At 37.1% G+C, this 25,386-nt stretch overlaps 1 long non-coding RNA gene across 1 annotated transcript; it reads right to left on the bottom strand.

The window, feature by feature from the left end:
- Positions 1 to 1,270: 1,270 nt before the first annotated feature.
- Positions 1,271 to 24,661, bottom strand: LOC125169043 (uncharacterized). The gene is made up of 5 exons (XR_007153415.1): positions 24,595 to 24,661; positions 20,008 to 20,090; positions 7,386 to 7,538; positions 3,588 to 3,674; positions 1,271 to 1,483 (listed from the first exon to the last, which is right to left on the bottom strand). It is a non-coding gene; the product is annotated as an uncharacterized LOC125169043 (long non-coding RNA).
- Positions 24,662 to 25,386: the final 725 nt, after the last annotated feature.

The raw sequence follows: 25,386 nt of genomic DNA, 5'->3' as shown, positions 1-25,386 counted from the left end.
GAGCTAAGGTCATTGTCAGGAGTATGGGGCATTGGTGCCGCTGACCAAGGTATGGCACGGAGCTCGGGAGCCTGAGCAGGAGGTAGGGAGGTACACTGAGGAGTGGTCTCTGTGTGATGTTCCAGGAGGGTGTAGGAAGGAAAATGGAACCCCGTGCTCTAGTTGATAAGGTATAAAAGTTGGTAAGCACCTGGCCAGTGTCAGAGACAAGAGAAAAAGGCAGGACACCATAATAGAAAGAAAATGTATTCAAAATTGAACACGTAAATAGCCTGTAGTATAACCAACCATTGTTAAATTATTATCACTAACATTTGGTGTATACACTTGAAGTGTTGACATGTGTATGTAAACATATCTTTTAAATGTATATACAACTTATACAACTTTTTAACCATCATTTTAACATGTAATCAACTATTAATGAATAATTAAATCTTCAAATCTTTATATATCAAATCTTTATAGATGTATTTATGGCACATGTTTAAAATACTATTTGATACTTTAGAAATGATTTTATAACCGATTCTTTTTTTACTTAAAATACACTTGAACACAGTCTTTTTGAGTGATCTCCAAAACATTTGGAAATTATGGGAAATTGATTGTGTGTCTTTTCGTTTTGTAATAAGCTCAGTAATGTGGCAAAGACATAGATGGCTATCTTCAAGGTTATTATTTGCATGCAACTTGTCATGGTGGAAAGAATATAGTTACCGTGAGGGATGAGTAGTTGCTAAAATTCTGGATCTTCTTTGTCTTTCCTACGAACCATCTGTGAGACTCTGAGCCAATTTCTCTAGGCCTCAATTTTACCATCCGTATGGTATAATATCATGATCCATCTCATAGCTTTATGAGGGTTAAGTTAATTTATGCAGGTGATTTACGCAGCACACTGGGAAGCCCTAAGTGCATTCGCTACATTTTTAAAAGTTATGTCTTATAGAAAAGAGAGATGCACTGACATGGGGCTCAAAGTCATTATTAATTTGATTATTAGAAGAAGCAACTCTTTTGTTCTTGTTCCTCACTCTGGTGAAGAAAAATATATTAACTACACATGCATCAAAAGGCTTAAATTCCTGTCCTACAGTGGTCCCTCCATTCATTAAGGAAGCATAGCTTAGAAGTCAAAATAGAAGCTAGGGATAGTCCATAAATACTGGATGTAAGAGTCAATTCCTTCTTCTGCTGTGTCTAAGATAGTATTTATTTTTCTTCTTGTGTGAAAGAGTACGTTTCCATACTGACAAGGAGAAGTAAATCAGTATTTTCTCATATGTCTTACATTGTATAAAAGATTCAAGTATATCTTTGTAAGAGCATCTTTGAGCATGTTTTGAATTGTGTCAGTGTTTTCTGTTGAGTTCAACTTTAAGTAAAATCGTCATTCAACTTGGCATCGCAGGAAGAGACAGCTCATTTATTTCCCGTAGCTTTACAAAGACATTGTTTTAAAACAAGAGATTATTGCTTCCTAAAAAAAAAAAGAGATGAAAATTTAACACAATTCAAATGAAATGACTTTGTTTTCTGAAGAAGGAGTAAGTTTTCTTCAGTAGAGAAATTCTAAGAAAAGTTCATCACTCTTAATGGACAAAAGAAGCCTTGCAAGATACGTAGCTGGACCGTAATGTAACTTCATGCCTCATAAATCATAATCTAAAACATCCACTCTTTTTAATTGCCCCATTAAATAATTAAGGTTGACTTAAGGAGAAAGTCACACCTCATCCTGGAGGAACTCCAGCGTAGACAGGCTAAATGTTTGTTTAGTGAATACCTATCTTTATAGAGTTAACTGCTTTCAACACTTAAGACTGTGCTAGTGGCTATTTTTATTCACATAAAACAGTTCACCCAATGATTTAAATCAGATTAATGAGTGGCTATTATTTCCTGTCACTAATTAAAAACTTTTAAAAAAAGCATTTTTTCATATAGTTATGAATTCAACAAAAGATTGGTCAAAAGAGTCTGCTTTTGAGGCACGTGGGTGGCTCGGTTGGTTGAGCTTCCGACTGCGGCTTAGGTCATGATCTCATGGTTTATGGGTTTGAGCCCCGCTCTGTGTTGACAGCTCAGAGCCTGGAACCTGCTTCAGGCTGTGTGTCTCCCTCTCTCTCCCTCTGTGTCTCCAGATTCTTTGTCTCCGTCTCTGCTCCTCCCTGCTCCCCTGCTTTCTCTCTCTCTCTCTCAAATAAATAAATAAATAAATAAATAAACAAACAAACATTAAAAAAAGAGTCTGCTTATTTTCATCATCAGAATGTAGACTTTTAGCATATGATGAAAACTAAAAATCATCGATGCAGGTAACATTTTTTAAACTGTAGAAATATTTATCCTTGCAAATGAGATTTATTCAGAATCCCAATGTACATACAGGATATTTATGTTTGACATAGAACTGTGCCCCAGTGGCAGAACTTCAGAGAAGTCCATTGTGAAACCGATCCACATGGCATGGGCCTTCTCATTGCTAGTTACAAACATCAAGACTTGTGCTAGTCCCAGAGTTTTTTCCACACTAACCTTCCTAAATCTTTCTTTTATTTCATTCATCCTGGCTTCTAATGTTACACTGCTTGCCCACCAAGCTTCCCAAGGACTGACAAGAGCCATGTGAAAAGGTCCTTCTTCCTATTGCTGTTCGATGGTGATGTTCATGGCAAATGCAAGAATTACTCCCTGAATCCTGAGGTGTGGAAAACTTCTCGCCCTTTTTTGGTCAACGTTTGGATCATCCTGAATGGGAGGCCCTGGATTTACCTTGGATGTATTTCTGTGGGAACCGCGGCATCAACATTGATGTCATGGATTAAGTAACCACTTCAAAGGATAAAGGGAGAGCTTACTGCCTTCCTCTTTATTCCAATATTAGGAAGACATTCCATGCAGTGGTTAAAATGACAGAAGTTTACACTCCTTCTATACATTAACTGGTGATTTTTTTTTCTTTTATGATTTCCTTCTCATTGATTCAACAGGCATTTATATCTTTTCTTCAATTTAAAAAAATATTTAAATTCTAGTTAGTTAACATATAGTGTAATATTCGTTTCAAGAGTAGGATGTAGCGATTCGTTACTTACGTAGAACACAGTCCTCATCAAAAAAAGTGGCCTCCTTACCAGCCATCACCCATCTAGCCCTTCACTCTGTCCACCTCCCCTCCATCAATCCTCAGTTTGTTCTGTACTGTTAGGAGTACAATATATCTGTTTTTAAGTGTGTCTTTTTGGTAGAAAATTTTGAGCCAGAATTCTTTGGGTAAACTTGTGTGCAATCTCCCCAACGAAAGACACCAGATATGTTTCTAATATGTTTTCCCACTAAGTGGCACAGAGCCTGGCCTGTGACAAGATCTATAATCATTTATTAAACAAACAAACAAAATGTGTGTCTGAAGGAGGTTGAGTAGAGAGGAAGAATAGCAGACACACAAAAAACCTGTTCTCTTCCCTGAAGGAAATTCTGTGCATAAAACTTATCTTAATCCCTCAGCAACTCTGTGATTTTGGAATTATTACAAATTTAGTTATGAAGGAACTAAAGTTCATTAAGTTGGAGTGACTTACCCAAGTTCACACACCGGGACATGAACCCAAGTGGGTCTGAACAGAAAGACACAGTCCGTGTTGCTTTAGAATGGTTGTTTCTCAAACCTTTTGGGGAAATACACAGTTTGTATATGAAAGCCAATACATGTATAATAAGATGCAAATTAATTCAACATTTTAAAGATATAACAGGAGACTTTAAATACATTTGGCATGAGTTCGCTTCCTCTAAGCTATATTCATAGAGTTCTGCCATTAAGTTTCCTTCTGTGGAATAATTTGAGGAATATTGACTATACTACATGGTCTTATTAAAATAAAAAGTGGAAATGTATCCTCTGATGCTTAAATAAAAGACAGTTAGAACATGGGACTGAAGTGTTGCGTACATACACAAACAGTTCACTCCCCAAATATTGAATGGTCCTTCAAAGTTTGTTTTGGAGAAGATGAGTTGGAGATGCCAGGATGTGCTTCCTACTCCCCGGGATCTCATACTTTCAGTCAGGGCATGGAGAAATACTAAAATTATATTATCCTGATTCCTTTCATCTGAAGCTACTTCAGAGCCTGTTTCTCCTGTTATGTTGGGTGGTATGTTGGGTGCTGTTGCTACTTGTTGGTTAGCAACATTCCCAAGGACTAGAAATGGGTCACGTGAACACAAACAAAAGGCCGCTGATGTAAATTGTACGTAATGGCTGCAACTTACATCAATATGTTCCTGGAACTGCAATAGTGGACTGGAGTTTTAAACATTGTCCTAGAATGAATCATTTGTTCAGTGAGGAGTTCGATGCCGTGAGAAAATCCATGACCCACCTTCTTTCTTAGTGTGTGAACCTCCATCAGCTCAACTGACTCTCACAGTCTCATTTACTCGAATGCCAAGCAATTTATATCTCCAGTTGAACAGGATGCAAAGATCCTTCACAAGGAACCCTACAGTGTTAGGATTGTTTGTGCATCAGAGTCTTACAGGGAACCTCAAAATGGAAGGCCATTTAATTCTGGTAGCCACAAAAAGCTTCATGGAGCAGCCTTTCTATCTGCTGAAAGCCACTGATAAGAGAAGATGTATGTTTCTACCCATAGGAAAGGTATTTTGTGTGGTGACCCTGCTGATGTACAAGTCGAAGGCATGGCAGAGAAAGCAAAGACTGAGATCTATGCTGTCCAATATGGCAGCCACTGGCCGCATGTGTCTATTGAGTATCTGAAATGTGGTTAGTGCCATATATTTAAAAGATAATACTTTGGAAATATGAGTAACATAAAACATTTTATTACGATTTACTTTAAGTAATTTTTTTTTTTACTGTTTTCAATGTGGCTACTAGAAAATTTAAAATTACATTTGTCATTCACATTCTCTCTAGTGGAAGGGCTACCCTAGATTACAAAGTATCTGTGTGCAATTGTGGAATTTTCTAGGTTAGATGCTTAACCTATCAATGAAAGGTAGAGTCACATAATTTACATTTAAAATTTGAGTGTAAAAGCAGAATTATTAGTAACTATGCCAGAACAAAAGATATACATTAAAACCTGGGGTTTCCTTCTGTTCACCATGATATAAAAATGTTTGACATTCTAGTTTTCAGGTTGCCAGTCAGGGACATAGGTTCATTTTACCCATAAGTTACCATAACCACAACCCATGGTTATGATAACTGTTAACTTTCCAAACCAATAGACCTAACTGACATCAGGATGTGATCAATTCTATTTGTTCACCATTGTACGGAGCACATTGATGAATGAATATTTGTTAAATAAATGAGGGAATAAATGGACACAATTACTCCATGTGTCAAGTGTTAAATTAATGTGAGATTTTATTACTATATTCTCAAGATATTTTTGTATTAAGAAAGGATTTTCTAAAGGCTTGTTTTACCTTTCAAATTACTATGTGTGATTTAGTAAAGCTATTTTTTTAATTATTTATTTGAAAATTATTACGTTCTGTTTAAATATTTGTTTTGTATTTTATTTCTAACCCTACCAAATATTCACAATTATACCGAAGGACTCTAAACCAGATTAATCTGTAAACCCGAGGATAAATAGGTGTTTTTAAAGGTTTCATGATGGTGTATAAAATTCACATGATGACCCAAGCCTGTTATTTTTCGATTAAAAAAATATCAAATTCTAATCACAATAGGCTAAATTCTCTTGAACATCATACTTACTTAAATGATCTAATATGCAAATTCTTTAAACTCTTTGGTCATCTTACTGTCTATATTTAATTCTAAACCTTCCCTTGTTTGACAGATACTCACTACTGAGGAAATGATTATATCATTAGGAAGTAAGTATTTGGAGAAATACCTGTGCCAAAAGACTCCATGATAACAGAGACACCAGCTGTGATGCCGCCTGATTTCTTGCTGGTGACACTAATGGAATCCATTGGCCTTAATGAGAATCAATGAAGTGGACAGTCCCACCTTATATGGTGTTGATGTCATTGTCCACATAGCTGTGTGGTCCGCCAAGGGGACAAGTTACAAAATTTGTGGAGCTCAGCATGAAATCAAAGTGTAGGACCCTTTTTCAAAGGTGAGCCTGGGTGGCTCAGTAGGTTGAGCATCCATTCCTGGTTTCAGCTCAAGTCATAATCTCTCAGTTCATGAGTTCAAGCTGTGTACATGCTGATGGTACAGAGCCTGCTTGGGATCCTTTTCTCTCCCTCTCTCTCTGCCACTCCCCCCCCCCCCTTGCTCTCTCTGTCTCCCTCTCAAAATAAATAAATAAACCAAATAAATAAATAAGAACTTCAAGACCAAGATGGTGATAGCAGAGCCTTCACCCAAAGGCAGGACTGTACCCAGCAGGGGGCCTTGTGTGACCTCACAGGCTGCATGCCTCCTTCATGCCCTTGTACAGGTTTCAATTCTGCAACTCCCTATTCAGCTGTATGGTTGAATTTCGCCTTGTGTGACTCTTAAGTGACTCAAGTATGTTTTCACCGAGCCCTGAAAACCCTTGATCATGAGAACACACTGCTTTTATTTGGTTTTGTTTTGGTAACATTTTCCCTGCCTGGTAGACCAGACACCATCTCCAGATATGAAACTATCTCAGTTTCTGTGTATTTTCCATAATTTTTTTATCACTGCGGTCGCAGTTTTAATGCCATTCTTTTCAAAGGCCTGGCATCTATCGTTCTTTCTGGCTGTCATCACATCCGAGGCTCTGAAGAAAGGCAGAGAAATGGCTGTCCTAATCCTAGCTTTACCAGCCTCTTCTCTCCTCTGACCTCCCTCACTGACTCTATTCTTTCTTTGTCTTTATTCTTTCCCTCTTGTCTTTCTGTAATTGTGTATTATACAAAAGCTACTTTACCAACACCACAAAAGGCACTAAAGGAAATTTTTAATTTCGAGAGTCGATTCAAGTATTTAGCATATAAAATTTTGCCTATTTATTTAAATATCTGATATAATACTTCTAATAAATGTTCTGAAAAAAATCGTTTCAAATCCCCAGTGTGGATTTAGAGCACATTCTATTCCCTCTACATGAATCAAATAACGCAAAAACTTCTGCATATTTACAACATAAGTAAATGCTTTAATGCCGTCTTTGAGCATTGGCAAGACTAATTCAGAGAAGAAATGGACTTCACTTTCCCGCTGAGAGGAGCTTACCATTGTAGTTTCTCACAACTCCAGGCAGGGGATAGCATACGATTATTGGGAAAATAAGACAGGATTGGAGAAAACCACTCGTGTTCTTCAGACAGTCTACAGCAACCTGTGGGACTCTGTATCAGTCTCATTAAGGAAGCGGATGGTAACTCACCTCATCAACATTAGGGCATAAACGAGTCCTTTCAAATTCAGGGCAGTGGCCTTTAGGACCTATTCCACAGAACTCCTTGTGGGGGTGTTCAATTTAATTGGAGATTGTCTCCTCACACACTTAAAGCTGTGCACAGGAAAAGGGCTGGTCTTCCTGGGCAAAAATAATGCATTGCTGTGAGTCAATCACATATTTCCACTTCAAACATAACATGGGGGCTTACATTCAAATTGTAGTATCACCAGTGGTTAATTTCACTCGCCTTTCTCTGCTAGGCTTTATTTCTAGTGACTAAAGAAAATTTTTATGTCACCATGATATTTGTTGGGAGAGCTCTAAGCCCTATCCAAAGTGGATTTCTCTGGGGCCCCTACAAAAATATATATATATATTTTCCAAACACATTTTATGGTGGTAGATTACATAACATGGATACTTGGTTTAACCAAGTGTTGGAATTAGAGATTTGTCTACCTGTAATTTTTATGTTTATCATTATGTATATGGGGAAGAACTATAGGTATGGATTGTCTTGACTTTCAAATCTTAGTACAATATGATAGCATCAGGGTAGTTTATGTAACCTATCCAGGTTCATTCTAACTTTTCTTAGTAATTGATGAATATGACTATCATCACATGTATAATTACAGTGAGATACAGGTCTTTCCACACTATACAAAGTTGTGCATTAAGCTGACAGTCTCTGTTCTTTATTTTTCACAGCAATCCTTATATGACTCTTTTTTGCTGTTGAACTGAGAATATACATTGTTATAGAAATAACTAAATAAATCCAAGAAGATAGAATCATTCTTTTTTTTTTAATTTTTAAAATGTTTATTCATTTTTGAGAGACAGAGACAGAGTGCAAGCAGGGGTTGGGCAGAGAGAGAGAGGGAGACACAGAATCTGAAGCAGGCTCCAGGCTCCCAGCTGTCAGCACAGACACCAACGTGGGGCTCAAACTTCGAACCCTGGGATCATGACCCCAACCCAGGTCGGACGCTTAGCCAACTGAGCCACCCAGGCGCTCCGCAAATAGAATCATCTTAAACAATTTAAAAAAATGAACCCATGTCTCTCTAATGCTTTGCATTGCCCATATCTAACTTTTAACGGAGTAGTACATCTATATAGTAGTAACATCTATGGTGTTAGGTGTTTCTTCTTTAGAATCTCATCCAAGAAGTGGTGTTGAAAGGTTGGCCTCAGGTGATTCAAGGGATGAAATGAGACTTGATCTACACATTCATTTCAGTAACCTCAATCATTTGAAAATGTGTGTAAATTCACATGCGTGGGATTGATGGGAAGTGGTGATCAGAAGTCTGCACTTATATGTGTTGGTCAATACTTTGTCGTATACAGTCTCACCAAGCTGCTTTCACATCATTTTTTTTAATGTTTATTTTTGAGAGAGAGAAAGAATGTGAAAGAGACAGAGTGCAAGCAGGGGAGGGGCAGAGAGAGAATGGGAGACACAGAATCTGAAACAGGCTCCAGGCTCTGAGCTGTCAGCACAGAGCGCAAGGCGGGGCTTGAATTCATGAACCACGAGATCATGACCTGAGCTGAAGTCAGATGCTTAATTGACTGAGCCACCCAGGTGCCTCTCACATCATTATTAAAACATGGAGGAAATGAGATTATTAATTAGTATTTTGTCTCCTCCTGCAAAGTTGGAAGTGTACCTTACATAAATATTTTTCATTACTTTTGGAAGAATAATAGTTTTTCCTAATTTATGTTTATGTTAAAATAAATTTGGGAAAGACATTATGCTTGCAAATATTCATCAGTCTGTAGCATAGTAAGTGGAATCCACTTGTCACAGCTTGTCTGAAATATAATTGAATGAGATCCTATAGCAAAAATGAAATTCATCAAGTCACCACTGGAGAAGTCTATCAAATTTTCTATTTGTTTCATGATATCATTGCCTGATCAAACCCATTTGGATCTAAAATTTTCTAATTCTGAGGACTGACATGATGACAGGAAACGAATGGTAAAAGGCCCCAAGACGCTTTATACTCTTTCGTGCAATTACAGGCAGTTTTCTAAGAATATTCAAAGGGATTACTTACAATTATAGTTCATTATGATATCACAGATTTTTCCCCCCCAGAGTGGATAGGCAAAATTTATGGCATTCTTATTGTGGAGATATTAATACCAAGTGTCTTTGCAAGAACAAATCACAAAAACATCGAAGGCAGCATAGAGCCAAATATATTAGATTTATTATTTCCTTGTATTCAGGGAGGGATTATTATGAAGCTAAAATTACATGTATGCAAATTGAACAACTCAGAGCCTGCCACGATAACACACACCCAGTCAATCAAAAGCATTTTCTTCTGTGCAAATGAATGCACACGTTATATATTACTTCATATGATTTTTAAATCAACCATATGAGGTGGCAAGAGCTGGTATTTTATTTGATAAAGCTGATTCTCAGTCTTTGTAAGTTATTTGCTTATGGTACCAGATATGGTCAGTAGAAGTAAAGTCAGATTTTCTAACTATAAATTCAATTTTTTTTTTACTTTAATAAGCCCTACGGAAGTAACATTTTTTTGAAAGTCATTCTTAGCTTTTAAAATTGTTTACAGTGTTTAATTTTTTCTAAGAGAGGGAGACACACAGACAGACAGACTGAGTGTAAGTGGAGGAGGGGCAGAGAGAGAATCAGACACAGAATCCGAAGCAGGCTCCAGGCTCTGAGCTCTCAGCATAGAGCCAGATGTGGAACTCTAACTCACAAACCATGAGATCAACACCTGAGCCAAAGTCAGAGGCTTAACCAACTGAGCCACCCACGCGTCCCTTGAAAGTCATTCTTATAGCAGAATGTCCTTTAATGTTCTGCACATAGGGATTACTGCGTGTTCATAGTGATTGGATTTCATATATAGTTTTATAAAAATTGAATGTCTCATCATTACTTACAGTAAATCATGGGAAACTCATATACAACTTGTCAAGAAAGAAAAGACACATCATCTTATTTTAATGCGATTTTATCTAAAATTAGATATGGATAGACTAAATATTGAGCATTTTGTGTTCAATCAAAAACATTTGGTTGCAAGTAACGAACTGATTCAGGTGGCTTATGCTAAAAAGGAAAACAAAAAACATATTAGAACATACGGTCTGGGTCTTTTTTTATTTTTACACAACCTTAGGACAGGAAATATAAACTTAAATTTGAGGCAGAACTCACAGCTCTGATCATCTTTTTATGTCAGCTCTGCTTCCCCTTTTGATGACCACTTTTTCTCCCGTTTCTGTGGATGTGACCACAGGAAAGCCCTTGATATTAAGCAACCAGGAAGGCCTGACTAACATTCCTGAACCCCACTGAAAGCATACGTGAATGGGAAAATATGATTGGCCAAACTCAGTAGTGTTTCCCTTTCCCTGAAAAGGAAAGTTCAAGGTAAGACATTGGCAACGTGATGGCCGGCTCTTGTTCCTATGGTGTGGAGCAGGGAGAAGCTTACCGCAAGTGTTTTTGGAATAAGGAGCCTCCCCAAAATACCTATTACTACATAATATTCTATGAATTGCAAAATTGCTCTGGGTCAATTTTCCCATCTTCTTTCAAGGAATGAATATATATGTATATTTATATAATAATTACATATTACATATATAATAATTATATAATTATATATTAAAGAATTAATTATTATTAATTTAATCAATTAATTAAATTAGTAATTATATAATTATATATGTGTGTGTGTGTATATATATATATATGTCACCCAAGTTTACATTTGAATACCATCAAAAAGGGGAACTTTTCTTTCTGTTTTCTTTATTTTGTTTATTTCTTGTTTTACATTTCACTTGAGAATACTAACTCATACCACATTTTATTTATTTATCTATTTGTTTATTTATTTTTACATTTTACTTATTTTTGAGAAAGAAAGAGACAGAGCACAAGTAGGAGAGGGGCAGTGAGAGAGGGAGACACAGAATCCGAAGCAGGCTTCCGGCTCTGAGCTGTGAGCACAGAGCCTGACATGGGGCTGGAACTCACAAACCGTGAGATCATGACCTGAGCTGAAGTCGGACGCTTAACCGCGCCCCTAATTCATTCCACATTTAAAAAATTTTATAGAAGTCAGGGCATCAGGGGCATCTGGGTGGCTCGGTCGATTAAGTGCCTGACTGTTGATCTCAGCACAAGTCATGATCTCATGGTTGTGAGGTGAAGCCTCCCATCAGGTTCCCAGTGTAAATCCTGCTCCAGATTCTCTCTCTTCTTCTCTCCCTGTGTCCTTCTCCTGCTTGTGTGTGCGCTCTGTCTCTCTCCCTCAAAAGAATAAATAAGCGTTTAAAACGATTGGATAGAAGTAAGTCACTGTTTGGATCAAGTTAGTAAAAAACGCTTTTTAAGTCATGTGCGAGGTGCTCTGTAAGGACTTTTAGGTAATAAAAACTGAATCAGGTGAGGCTTCTTTACTCTCTAAAGATTTGGTCATTCTAAGTGTAGTGATCTTACAAACATACTGGGCATGATCAGTTCAATACTCATTGTTGTCATTTACAATAATAAAATACCCTGAGGGCGGTAAATCATTTATACCCAGAGACCGCCAGTTAGCTATCTAACATCTAGTCTCCCCATCTTTAGGAACAGACTTTTATGCTAATGAAGGTGACAAAAAGCCTAACTGAAATGCTATTTCCTGCGCCTTCCTTGCCGGTAGGAGTGGTCCGTGACACGTGAGCACAAGCATGGGTGGGACTTCTGGTCTCACTGAGGTTTCCATTTTGGCCATGACTAGCTGGTAACGGACTTGCCCTCCAGCTACTCCAAACTGTAAAACTCACTCTACCTCAAACCAATGCGTAAAAAAATGTGTCGGACAGTTTTTCTGATGCATTGAACAGCAAATAGAGTAGGACTGTTACCCTTGAGAGAAAGTGACGTGGGAGATGCCTACCACATTCTCTAGAATAAGAGACACACCCTGGGACTAAGGACAAAACTTAGAGATAGAGGAGACCAACCCCTCTAAAGAATAAAGGATCAAAATGGTCTCTCAGTAATTTATCTGCCTACCAAGACAAAATGTAACACCTTTTTAAGATTAGCATCACAATCCAAATGCCTACAATATCCAGTATGAAATGAAAAGTTCCTAGTCAGATGAGGAAGCAGGAAAATCTGTTCCATACTGGGAATGGAAAATTGGTGAAATAGAAAGAATACGTGATTGGGGAAAGTAACTTTGCTATGACAGGTTAATGGAATTATTAAGCCCCAGCAAGATAGATAGGAGACTGACCAAGAGGGAGCACAAGAGCAAGTGAGAGGGAAGGGAGGAGATTACTACAGATTCTTCATATATTAAAATGGCAATAAAATACTACAAACAACATTATGGCAGTCAACCCGCCAGCATGGATGAAATGAGCAAACACTTACAAATTAAAACTTACTCAACTGATAAAGACAAAAAAAAAAAAAAAGAAAAGAAAAAGAAAATCTAAATAACCTTGTAGCTATTAAATAAGTTGAGTTTGTAATAAAAACCTTCCACAAAAATCTCCAGGCCCAGCTGTCTTCAACAGTTAATTCTATAAAACATTTAAAGGAAAGCAATACCGGGGCGCCTGGGTGGCGCAGTCGGTTAAGCATCCGACTTCAGCCAGGTCACGATCTCGCGGTCCGTGAGTTCGAGCCCCGCATCAGGCTCTGGGCGGATGGCTCGGAGCCTGGAGCCTGTTTCCGATTCTGTGTCTCCCTCTCTCTCTGACCCTCCCCCGTTCATGCTCTGTCTCTGTCCCAAAAATAAATAAAAACGTTGAAAAAAAAATAAAAATAAATAAATAAAGGAAAGCAATACCAATCTTACAGAAACTCTTCCAATTATGGAGGGAGAAAATATATCTCTAACATTTAAGAAAAAGGAAAAAAGAAAAATAAAAGACCAACATCCCTCATGGATAGCAATACATTTGACAAAATGTATGCAAGATTTCTGTACCCTGAAAAGCTAGATATATTACCAAGAGGACTTCAAAACAATTTAAAAAATGGAGAGATATGCCATGTTTGTGGGTTGGAAAATCCATTATTGTAACAGGTCAGAACTCTTCAGATTGATATCTAGATCCAAATAAATTTCAATCAAAATCTCAATAGGCCAGTTTATTTTTTAATAAAACTTGACAAATTAATCTTAAAACAGGGAAATGAAAAGACCTAGAGCTTGTAACAGAAAACATAGGAGAATGATTTTGCAAATGTGTGGCAAGCGAAGATGGTTTAACAGCAAACATACTAGCCTCACAAAAAATAGCATGAACTTCACTAAAATTATAAGACATCATTAAGGAAATGAACAAAGAAGCCAAGGACTTGAGAAAACATTTGAAATGCTCATATCTAACAAAAGAACAATACATAAATAGCTAAAACAAAACCATAAGTAAATATACAAGTAGTTCATTTTTAAAGATAGTCAAAAGACTAAACCACACTTCATAGAAAGTGTACAGATAGCCAATAATCATGAAATATATTAACTATCACTCATCATGAAAGAAATGAGAATTAAAATCACATTGCGATACTAGAAAGAGTAAAATTTTAAAACCTATCAAATTAAACATTAGCAAAGATGTGAACCAACTGGAAAATTATTGGTTGAAGTAAAAAATTGTGCTACCATTTTGGAAAACTCCGGAAGTTTTTATAAAGTTAAGTGTACTATGATTAGCAATTTCACTCCCAAAAGAAGGTTACCCAAATATTTAAATATTTGCCCAAATGTCCACAAAAGTATTTGTTCAAGAATGTTTGTAGCAACTCTCTTCATAATAGCCCCAAACTGGAAATAATCCAAATGTCCACTAGCAGAAGAAAAGATTAACATTTGCTATGTTTATATAGTGTGAAACTACTTAGCAATTTAGAAAGCAAAGAACTAATAATAAATGCAACATGAGCAAGTACCAAAAATATACTTGCTGTGTGATTCAATTTATACAAAGCTCCAAAAAAAAAATGGAAAATAAACCTACATACTAAGAAATAAGATGTGTTGTCTAGGGCACCTGGGTGGCTCAGTAGGTTAACCGTCCAACTTTGTCTCAGGTCATGATCTCGCGGTTGATGGGTTTGAGTCAGCCTCAGAGCCTGGAGCCTGCTTCAGATTCTGTCTCCCTATCTCTCTTCCCCTCCCCTGCTTGTGCTTGTGCTCTCTTTCTCTCTGAAACATAAAATAAATAAATATTAAAAAAAAAGAGGAGTGTTATCTATCTCAGGTAGGGATTGGTAGGAAGCAAGCATGAGGGAACTCTCTAGAGTGATACAAATAATCTATTTCGTGATTAAAGCCATGGTTTCATGTATGCAGATTTCAAAACTCATCAAATTGCACATTTCATATTCATGCATTTCACTTTCTGTAAATTTTGCCTTTCGTTAAAAATGAATTAAGGGAGGGTGGCGCTTGATGGCTCAGTTGGTCAAGCATCCGACTCTTGGTTTGGCTCAGGTCATGATCTCACCGTTTGTGGGTTTCAGCCCTGCATCGGTGCAGAGCCTGTTTGGGATTCTCTCTCTCCCTCTCTCTCTGCCCTTCCTCTGCTCTGTCTCTCTCAGATGAATAAAAAACTTTATAAAAAAAATTTAAAAAACAGAGTAGCCGACACAATCCCCCCTCCAGCACATTTCTCCTTTTCTTTCCTAGATTGTAGAGCTGGCAGCAGGACCTTCAGCAAGTTATCTTGAACCTTGAGGTGATGTTGAATATGTGAGTCACTGGCTAAAGATGATTTAGCAGAAAACGCAACAGAGTCTATATCTCTAACAACCACACTCTGATATTTTGGATGGATTGCTTATTCCAAAGTATTATTTGTTATTTGAATTTTTTGTTACGTGCAGCTGGACGTAATCTTAAGTAATATTAGATAAACAAGTGGTGTTGTGTGTGTGTGTGTGTGTGTGTGTACGATTTAAAAGAGATATAATCTCAAACATCAGTCATAATATATCTGCTCCTAGACCAGACAGAACTGTGTGTGAGTTCATCTAATTTATCCCCTTTTGAGGAAAAATGCATATCGAATGTGGCAAAATGCCAACCTGTTCTTAAAACCTCTATAAAAAATGATAACTCAATCAATCAGTTATGCATCTTAATGTCTTCTTTTTAAATAAAATATTTATTTGTTTATTTTTGTATTCATTTATTTTAGAAAGAGCCCTTGTGCAAGCAGAGAGGGGGGGCAGAGCGGGCAAGAGAGACTCTTAAGCGGGCTCTGCACTAAGTGTGGAGACTGCTGGGAGTCTTCATCCCCCAACCTTGGGATCATGACCTGAGTCAAAATCGAGTCAGCCACTCAACCGACTGAGCCACCCAGCACCCCTCGATATCTTCTCTTAGAATATTCTAAATGCCACTTGCTGTAACTCAAGGTCATTTTTTCAGGGGATGGGACATACAATTCTTGGTGAAAATACAGAACTTATCTGAGTTCATGTTTAGTATGGAAGTTTTGAATGACATCTCAATTCTGGAGGAAAACCATTGAGAAAAATTGAGTGTGTTTATGAACTATTTCCTTCCCTCCCTTCCCATTGTCCTCTGTCCTCCCCTTCCTGCTCTGCCCCATTCTCTTTTTACCTTACTTTTCTTTCTTTTTGTCTATTTCTCTTTGTTTTACTTTATTTTCATTTATTTCTCTTTAATTTCTCTTCATTTATTTCTTTCTGTCATGGCTGTTTTGTAGTAATATTCATTTTACTGTAATACTAAGTGGCCCATTGTAAGTAGGTGATTTACCATCAATGTTGCGGGAACAGTGAGTTCCATTCCTCTGTACGTCTGTTATGTCAGGGTCCCCAGGCAGCACCAGTTAGCACACCCCCATCTCTGAGACTGCACTGATGCACAGCCACTGTCCATATGTGGGGGTCACACGTGTGAGTAGTGCAAGTTTAGGAAATATGATTTCAACTTTAGTCTAATACGATCTGCTTAATATTATTTATGTTGAACTCCGTTTGAATCCTGGAAATAAACACTATGGAGATATTACAGTTTGCTTTTGGGATTTATGGGGAATTGTGTGAGGAATTGGTGTTTGTGATTATGGTTTAGGATTTAATACCATTGCTTACAGAGGAAAAACTGCTCAAAAAACTTCACTCTTCATATTTGATATTATTCATGTGAATATATTCATGGATCATTCTGTTTATATCGCTTGAACACCAATTGTGTGCCAAGACCTGGGTTTATGGCAGAGAAAGTTCTTCAACTATTGAAATCTCTCATTGTTCCTGGACCTGACAGTTTTAAGGAAATGGGAGCAGTAAATGTGTGGTGTTGCCTTGAGGGTGATGGGAATCTCGTTATAATAATGGGAGACTTTTTTTGAGAGAGAGAGAGAGAGATAGAGCGAGAGAGAGAGAGAGAGAGAGTGCATGTGCGCAAGAGCATGGGAGGCATAGAGGGAGAGAAAGACTCTCTCCCCATGGATGTCCACGCAGGACTCAACATGGGGCTCTGTCTCACGACAGGTGAGATCACCACCTGAACTGAAATCAAGAGTCAGACACTTGACTGACTGAGTCACTCAGGTGACTCTAGACTATCTCTTAAAAATGTTTACCTATAGTATCAGTATATTGTATCAAACACAGAACAAAAGTTTTGCAGTGTGGTTATGGTTATGGCAAATATTAAAAACATTTGAAGAATTATGGCTTTTTAAAAAATTAATAATACATTTGTTCCAGTAAGTAACTTCTATGTACTGAGTCCTTAATTTAATTTGAATTTTTGTTTATGAAATTGAACCATGAGTCAAGTAGAAACTTGTTCAAAAAGATTGAACAGTGATTTCTTGTGCTAAAGTTATCTTCATTTCTTAATCCGAGTAGCTCTAAGAGATTGTAAAAATAGTGAAATCTCCTTAAAACTGTGAATAAAAGATAAGGATGTTTCAAATGACAGCATAAAAGTTTCCATTAATACTTTGTATTTTGCTCATTAATGTAACAACACATTTCACATCCATTTTTGTGAGACTTTAAAAAGAAAATTTAAATTAGTTAATGTAATGATTTTATCCACTCATTCATTAAGTATATTCGGAGTGTTACTATTAATGCAAAATAACTATTAGGGGGAATATATTAAAGGGAAATATGTGTGAAGAAATTACAAAAAGCCACCCAAATGTTCCGAATAAATTCAAATTGCGGAGTAAATTTTTTTTTTAATTTTTTTTTCAACGTTTATTTATTTTTGGGACAGAGAGAGACAGAGCATGAACGGGGGAGGGGCAGAGAGAGAGGGAGACACAGAATCGGAAACAGGCTCCAGGCTCTGAGCCATCAGCCCACAGTCCGACGCGGGGCTCGAACTCACCGACCGCAAGATCGTGACCTGGCTGAAGTCGGATGCTTAACCGACTGAGCCACCCAGGCGCCCCCAAATTGCGGAGTAAATTTAAATGACAATCCCGAGTGTGGGGAGACCTGCCAGATTTAATCTTGGTTCTCTGTTGACTTTTCAGTGCCAGTGGAAACCAGAGAGCCATTAGAAAAGTGAAGGATGCAAGTGTATTAGTTATATCAGAGAAACTAGTTAGATATTACAATATGTACTGGAGACCTTGATATTAATTTCCTGAGAGATATTACGAAGATATATTTTATAAGACCATTTCTAAATACTTAACAAAAGAAGCTATAGACATTGGGAACCAGCAAGGGTTTACTAGGAAGAACATATCCCAGACTAAATTCATTGCTTTTTTAAAGTGTGCTAAAACTTTACAGGGAATCCTACAGTCCTAAAGTAACTTTTTTGAAAAATAAAATCATTTATTATTCTTCACAGACTAATCTTATGGATGTGCGAGAGAAGTGAGGTGACTGTGTAACAGAACAGCTAGAGGAATGTTTATTTTGAGCAGACAGTTCAAATAGTGCTGATTAAGTGGTCAATATCAATTTTAAGGGAAAGTTCATTATATCATAAGTCTCTTTCATCAGACCAGTCCTGACCCTACTTATACTCTTGCCATTTACTTTAATGAGAATTCATAAAACTGTGTCAATGTCATGAACCTCAAGATGAAAGGTTGGTACATTTGTGATATACTCACTATATACATAGTAAGTATATTTTCAATATACACATATTATACATAAAAATAAATAAAAATAAATTTTATAAAGCCCAGTGAATAGCTCACCAGATGCAGGATAGAATCATGCCTAAAGAAGGAGTGTAGCTTTTCTCTGATGGCATATTCCATTTGAGTTTGAATCTTTGGGATCATGAGTCCTAAAGGCTACCATGAAACTGGAGTGGACTCATATAATGCAGCTTATATGACAAGATGGCTGATCATCTGCGTATCTTCTCTGTTGGTCAGCTCATCCTATAAATATTCAGGATCTGATATACAAACTTAATATTATATTTTAAAAATTCAAGAAATATTATCTGACAAGGAATGGCAGAAATAGATGAAAGAAAAACAAACAAAAAACCCAGCTGTATCGCACCAAGAAAATGAAAACAAAAAGAGGCATGTTTGCCATAAAAAATAGTCGTGAGATTTGAGGAGTCATAGATACCAGTCTTTTCTAGTTTAAGTGCTGTAATATAAAATGAATTAGTATGTACCCCATATAGAATCAGTGGACAGGGAAAAATGGATATAAGAAAATTATTGAAGGGGCGCCTGGGAGGCTCAGTTGGTTAAGCATCCAACTTAGGCTCAGGTTATGATCCCACAGTTCATGGGTTCGAGCCCCGTGTCAGGCTCTGTGCTGACAGCTCAGAGCCTGAAGCCTATTTCAGATTCTGTGCCTCTTTCTCTCACTGCACCACCCCCACTTGTGTTCTTTCTCTCTCTGTCTCAAAAAATAAATAAACATTAAAGAAAAGAAAGTTATTGGATATAACAATGATGACCATAAAATCTGGACCTTAAAACAAATAGAGCCAATCAAAATTATATATACATTATTTCATGTGGGAAAGTTCCTTGATCTTGAATAGGTTCATGTAATTCAGCTTAGAGATTTTATTCCATTCATTTATTTGTTTAATTATTCATTTACTTCTTCCATGACTGTATTTTTAGCATTTTCTCGATGAGGCACAGTGCTAGGTTGTGGAGATACATAGATTCACCTAATATAAACATAAATGTCTTCCCTTAAGTACAGATAAGTTAGTCTTTTATTGTTGTGTAACGAATTATTCTAACATTAACGATTTAAAATAACAATCATTTATTATCTGACACGGTTTCAGGGGGTCAGGGATTCAGACAGGGCACAGTGGAGATGGTTTTCTGTGTTCCAAAATGTCTGGGGTTTCAGCTGGTGGACCAGAAACCAATGGCTCCGTATTATACCATGTACTCTATTAGCTAGGGCAGTCGCAAACACCTGCTAAAATTCTGGGTGAGCAGCCAGTTACACTGTAAGAAGAGTGCATATGCAGTTGTATGTATACATCACAGTAGACTTTAAAAGTTAGTTTTTTTGTGTGATATCCATTTTCCTTAATTTAAGAAAAAAAATCACTTTCACCGAAGAAATATTTACCCAGGTAACAGCCACCTAGCACTCTCCAAGGTGTGAACATATAAAAGAAGTCAACTTCGGTCCGAATCATTGAGGACTTCATTCTGTAGAAGAGCAAATATACAGGAAAAAAATACCTATAGTTATGCTAATTACACGATATAACTATAACTATAGAAATGTACTAGTTATAGTATGATATCACCGCTGACATTTTATGTGTATTAATGTGTATTAATAAAATGAAACTAGGAGACAAAATAAAGAGAGACATACAATGATTTACTAATCAGAACTTCTGGAACATGTTTGACCAAGTCATAACTCTTTTTTCTGCAGAGTATCTTATCCCCAATATGAATCTAGAGTGCATTGGTATAATGTAATTTATATATATTCATGGGTAGAGTTCTTGACAGCCTGCTTATGTCATGAGACTATGTTTCTTTACCAATAGCTAACTGGACTAGAGACAGAACCTTGGGAGATAATAGAAAGTGTATATATTGTTTTCTGCCTCCAGTTCCTGGCAGAGTTCCTAAAACCTTTGTAATTTTCTAGGTGATAAGAGCGTGGGGTCATCTCTTGCTTTAATATTTGTTCTTTGACTTTGTCTCTGACACAGGTGTCCTGAAACCTTTATAATTTCTTAAGAGATAAGAACACTAGGAACATCTTTTGTTCTCATGAGGCAACTCTAGGTACGCTCCTAGATAAGGACTGGTCCCTGGAAAGACCAAGCCATCATTAGAAAATTGGAATTTTCAGCCCCACCACCCACCTCTTGAGAGGGGTGTAATTGATCTTCACATATAAAATCCCAATTGTAGGGCATTCAGAGAGCTTTCAGGTAGGCAAATACATCCACTTTGGGAGGGTGATGCAGCCCAACTCCATGGGGACAGAAGCTCCTGTGCTCAGGACACTCCCAGATCTTGCCTTAAGTATTCCTTCATCTGGCTGTTTTATCTGTCTCCTTTATCATACCCTTTAATAAACTGGTAAACCTCAATAAGTTTTTCCCAAGTTCCATGAGCCTCTCTAGCAAATTAATCCAAATTTAGGAGGGGGTCATGGAACCTCTGCTTTGTAGTCAAATCAGACAGAAGTTGTGGGTAACCTGGGACCTACCACTGTGATTGGCATCTGAAGTAGGGGTAGTATCCTAAACCTGAGCCCTTCACCTGTGGGACCTGACACCTTCTCCAAGTAGATGGTGTCAGAATTGACTTAAATTGTAGAACGTCCGGCTGGCTTTAAGGAAAATTACTTGGTGTGGAGAAAAAATCCTTCACACCAGGTGACCAGAAGTGTCAGAAATGAAGTGTTCTGTGTGAGCAGTAAAGGAGAAACATGGGCGGGAACAACTGGGTCTTTCCCTACTCAGGAAGAGACGAGGTTGTTTTCCTGTTAAATCTTTGACCAAGGAAGAAAAATAATTGGTTGCTCCAGTAGTCAGTCAGATTGTTTCCATTTATGAGAATTTGTACATAAAGACAGAAGGAATTGCAAGATGGGGCAAGGTCCTAGGGGAAGACATCAACAGATTTTTGCTGTGGGTGCACGGAGAGCTTCCATGTTTTCCATCTTTCCTGAAACCTGAGTGTCCTCATTTTCCTTTTCCTTGTTGAAACCTTGTTTTTGTATGTGTGTAGTATGGTTTAGTGTGTGTGTGTGTGTGTGTGTGTGTGTGTGTGCACGTATGTGTTTGCCTTAGTCAGGTCTGTGTTTTATAAGAAAAAAAAATTCTTGCCCTTGACCATCATTAACAAAAGTCCCTCTAGACCTTTTTTTATCTGTCATAAGCTCTTTGTTGCTAAATTTAAGCCAAATATTAATGTTTTTAAAATGTTAATGTATTAATCCATATTTATTTATTATTAATATTTCAATAATAAAAGTTTCTGATTTAATATGTTTTAAAATAGTTGCTCACATAATTAATTTTTTAAATAAAAAAAGGTTTGTTTTACCCCTTTGCAGATGTATAGAACCATGGTTATTCCACAAAGTTAAGTAGACTTGCCTTTGACATTTCTAAAAATAAATCATTATTGGTAGATTAAAATGTAGACTAAATTTCTCTGGATTTAATTTTATGCAATCTATTGAGTTTGTTCAAAAATTTTTATCCATCATTTTTAAAACTTTTTTTAATGTTTATTTATTTTTGAGACAGAGAAAGTGTGCTCAGGGGAGAGGCAGAGAGGGAAGGAGGTAGAGAATCCCAAACAGGCTCTGCACTATCAACACAGAGCCTGATGGGGGGCTTGAACCCATGGACTGTGAAATCATGAACTGAGCCAAAGTCAAGGGTCAGATACTTAAAAGACTGAGCCACCCAGGTGGCTTATCCGTCTTTTCTCATCCATCATTTTCTTAAGTTGTGGTTGAGAAAAGATAAGGCAGAAAGTAAAGTGACTTATTATTCAGCCTGTTACTTATGGTTTAAACATTTAAGGCTTGATCCTTTTAAAACTTATAATTTTGAGTGTCCAATGCTGATTCTTGCAAATTACAGAGATTTCTTTCAAGGATAATATCTTGGCTTTGAGTATTTTAGAACATAGACCTAAAAGTATCATGGGTTTTCGTTGTGTTTCTTTCATCCTCTTAAAAGAATTTCCAAAGAGGAAGTTCACTTGAGTATGAATAGAGAGTAGGCAACAAGGAAATACTGGAGGAAAACCTGGTCACTTTGAAATTTTGATTTACTACAAAAATATGTATCTACACATGGCCTATTTTCTTTAAAAATTCATTCCTTTTTCCCCTCTGTCTGTGAAACTTATTAACAATTATCTATACTGTGTCATGAATTCATTCAAATTTTGTCTACAGGATGGAGGAAAAGACCCATTAACACTCACCCATGATATTATGTTTCTTTTGCCTGGTAACTGCAGCAGATACTCAATTAGACAAATTAAATTTCTTGACCTAACATTCAAAGTTCCTACTAATACGGTGTGACCCCAAATGTCTACTACCTGCAGTAATTAATGATTGAGCTATGGCATAAACTTGAATCAAGCGTTTTGAAAGACTGGTGAGTAATACAGCTAATGAATGAGCCCAATTGACTATATTACAACCACACCTCAAGGAAGTATTGCTATTTCTTGGTTATTGTAGCTTATGTGGTAGCTTGTATACCGTAAGAAAACAAAGCATTGTTTTTGTTGAGAATATCTCCCAAGAGAAAGCCATTGGTAGTGCTCATTAAAGAAATAAAGAACAAGTAAAGATGTGAAAGAAAATGATAATTCTTAGTACAAACATGAAAGATTTTGTATCAAGGGTATTCCCTTGTTCTTGGGCGCCTGGCTCAGTCAGTTAAGCGTCTGAATTCGCCTCAGGTCATGATCTCACTGTTACAGGTTCGAGCCCAGTGTCAGGCTCTGTGCTGACAGAGTATAGAAATGTAATAAGCAAAATCAAAATCATGGAAAAATCACTTAGATAAACAATCTGGTGAATCAACGTTTTTCTAATGTGGACTGACCTCCAGACATAGGTAACAAACATAGCAAACTAGTATTTACTATACATCTCAGTTTAAATCTTCTTGATTTGATTAAGCATTAGAACACAGCCTAGAATTGTATTTTATAGTATGGAATGCTTTAGAAGTCTTATAAAAAAGGATACCCTTGGGTAAAACTTAGATGTTATTATCCCTTGACCAGTACTATTAAAAGATAGTTTTGTTTTGTGTGTGTGTGGTAAACTGTTTAACAGTGCCAGGGGATAAGTCCAGATAGCACTGAATTCCACATTCTTTTGTGATTGCTACAAAATAATTTCTCACTAACCCTGAGTCAGTACACTTTATTTTTTTAATTGTGCAATCTAAGAAGGAATGCAAAATTTGTATCCTAATTAAATATAAAAACTAAATTGTTTCACTTTTTAGAATTGTTCTTAAATGTTCTAGCAAATGCTATGAGAGCCCTCTCCTCTCCCATGCTCTTCAGTCAAACCTGGGCTTGACCTACAGAGTTCCCAAATATGTCCATAGCTTCCTGTGCCTCTCTGAATGAAATGCTAAGAATGTTCTCTGACCTGTCTAGCCTGAAAGTCCCATTGCGAGGGGCAGTCAGAACGTCCAAGGTGCTAATACCTCAGAAGCAATCCTTAACCAGCGACAAATGGGAGGATAAATTCCCAAGCTTTCTTGCCTCTCAGTGGGTAACCTATGCATTAATTCTCCTTTCATTGGTTTCCTTCCATTCCTTGTGGAAACCAGAACTACCACTCCCAATGATTATGCAAGAGTGAAAACTTAAAAATCTCCCTTATCAGTTATGCAATTAAACCACAGAATGTCTTCTGACTTGCACACACATACTTGTTTGCTTAGATCTTTCTGCCTGGCTTGCACCAGACAGCTGTCTTAAGAAATGAATCAATATAAAGACTTGTCACCTTCTGCTGTCCCACCCTAAGGACTTTTGAGCCCAATCCATAAGTCCAATCCAAGCCATAAATATTGTACCCTCATCTTCCTAATTACACACCATTCAAAATGGTCTATGCAGTGTTCTTCCTTGGGTGCTAGTAAATAATTAAAACTCTGTTTGTTTATACTATAACGGGGTCATTTACCTAAAGAGAAGGTGTCCTCTACGTTTATCTCAATTCTTCACCCAAAATCTTGCCTCAGTGTCTCCTTTTGTGAGAATTGAAATGAAGATAAATATGATGAAAATATATTAATAATTCTGTTTCAATTACTATTGTACACCATATCAACATAAACTAGAAAAGCAAGAATAACGAAACTTATATGTGATCACCTTGAATTAGCTCAAGTCACTTTCTTTGTTCAGGTGAACTAACTGAAGCTCATAGGCTTTAAATCTCATGCATGAGATCACAAAGCCAAATGCTGACAGAGAAGGTCTAACTCTCTTCCTTGACACTGTGTCACTGGTCTCTTTTAGTGGTCATAGGATACACTCATCATTGACCTAGCTTATGATAAAATAAATCTCTGCAGTCACTTACCAGGGTTTGCTTAAAAATCCATGACTTCATAATAGAGAGAATTTTTCTTGAATGTAAAGAATCTTGATGTGTATCACTGTCATTGACTGAACTGTGTTTGTGTCCTCTCAAGATTCATATGTTGAAGCCCTAACGCCCAATGTGATTGTATCTAGAAGGAGTATTCAGATGGTAGTTAAGGTTAAATGAGGTCATAAGAGTAGGGGTCTAATCCAGTGGGATTGTGGTCTTATAAGAAGAGAAAGAGATTTCTCTCTCTCTCTTTCTCTCTGTCTTTGATTGTCTTGTCTGTCTGTCTTCTCTCTCTCTGTCTTCCTTCACCAAGTAAAATCACAGTGAAAAGGCAGCCATCTGGAGGCCAGGAAGAAAGCCCCCACCAAGAACATACCA

The sequence above is a fragment of the Prionailurus viverrinus genome, chromosome B3, assembly GCF_022837055.1.
Source record: "Prionailurus viverrinus isolate Anna chromosome B3, UM_Priviv_1.0, whole genome shotgun sequence".
In the NCBI taxonomy this organism is placed as follows: Eukaryota; Metazoa; Chordata; class Mammalia; order Carnivora; family Felidae; genus Prionailurus; species Prionailurus viverrinus.
The sequence above is the reverse complement of the archived record's forward strand: the minus strand, read 5'-3'. Positions and strand labels throughout refer to the sequence as shown.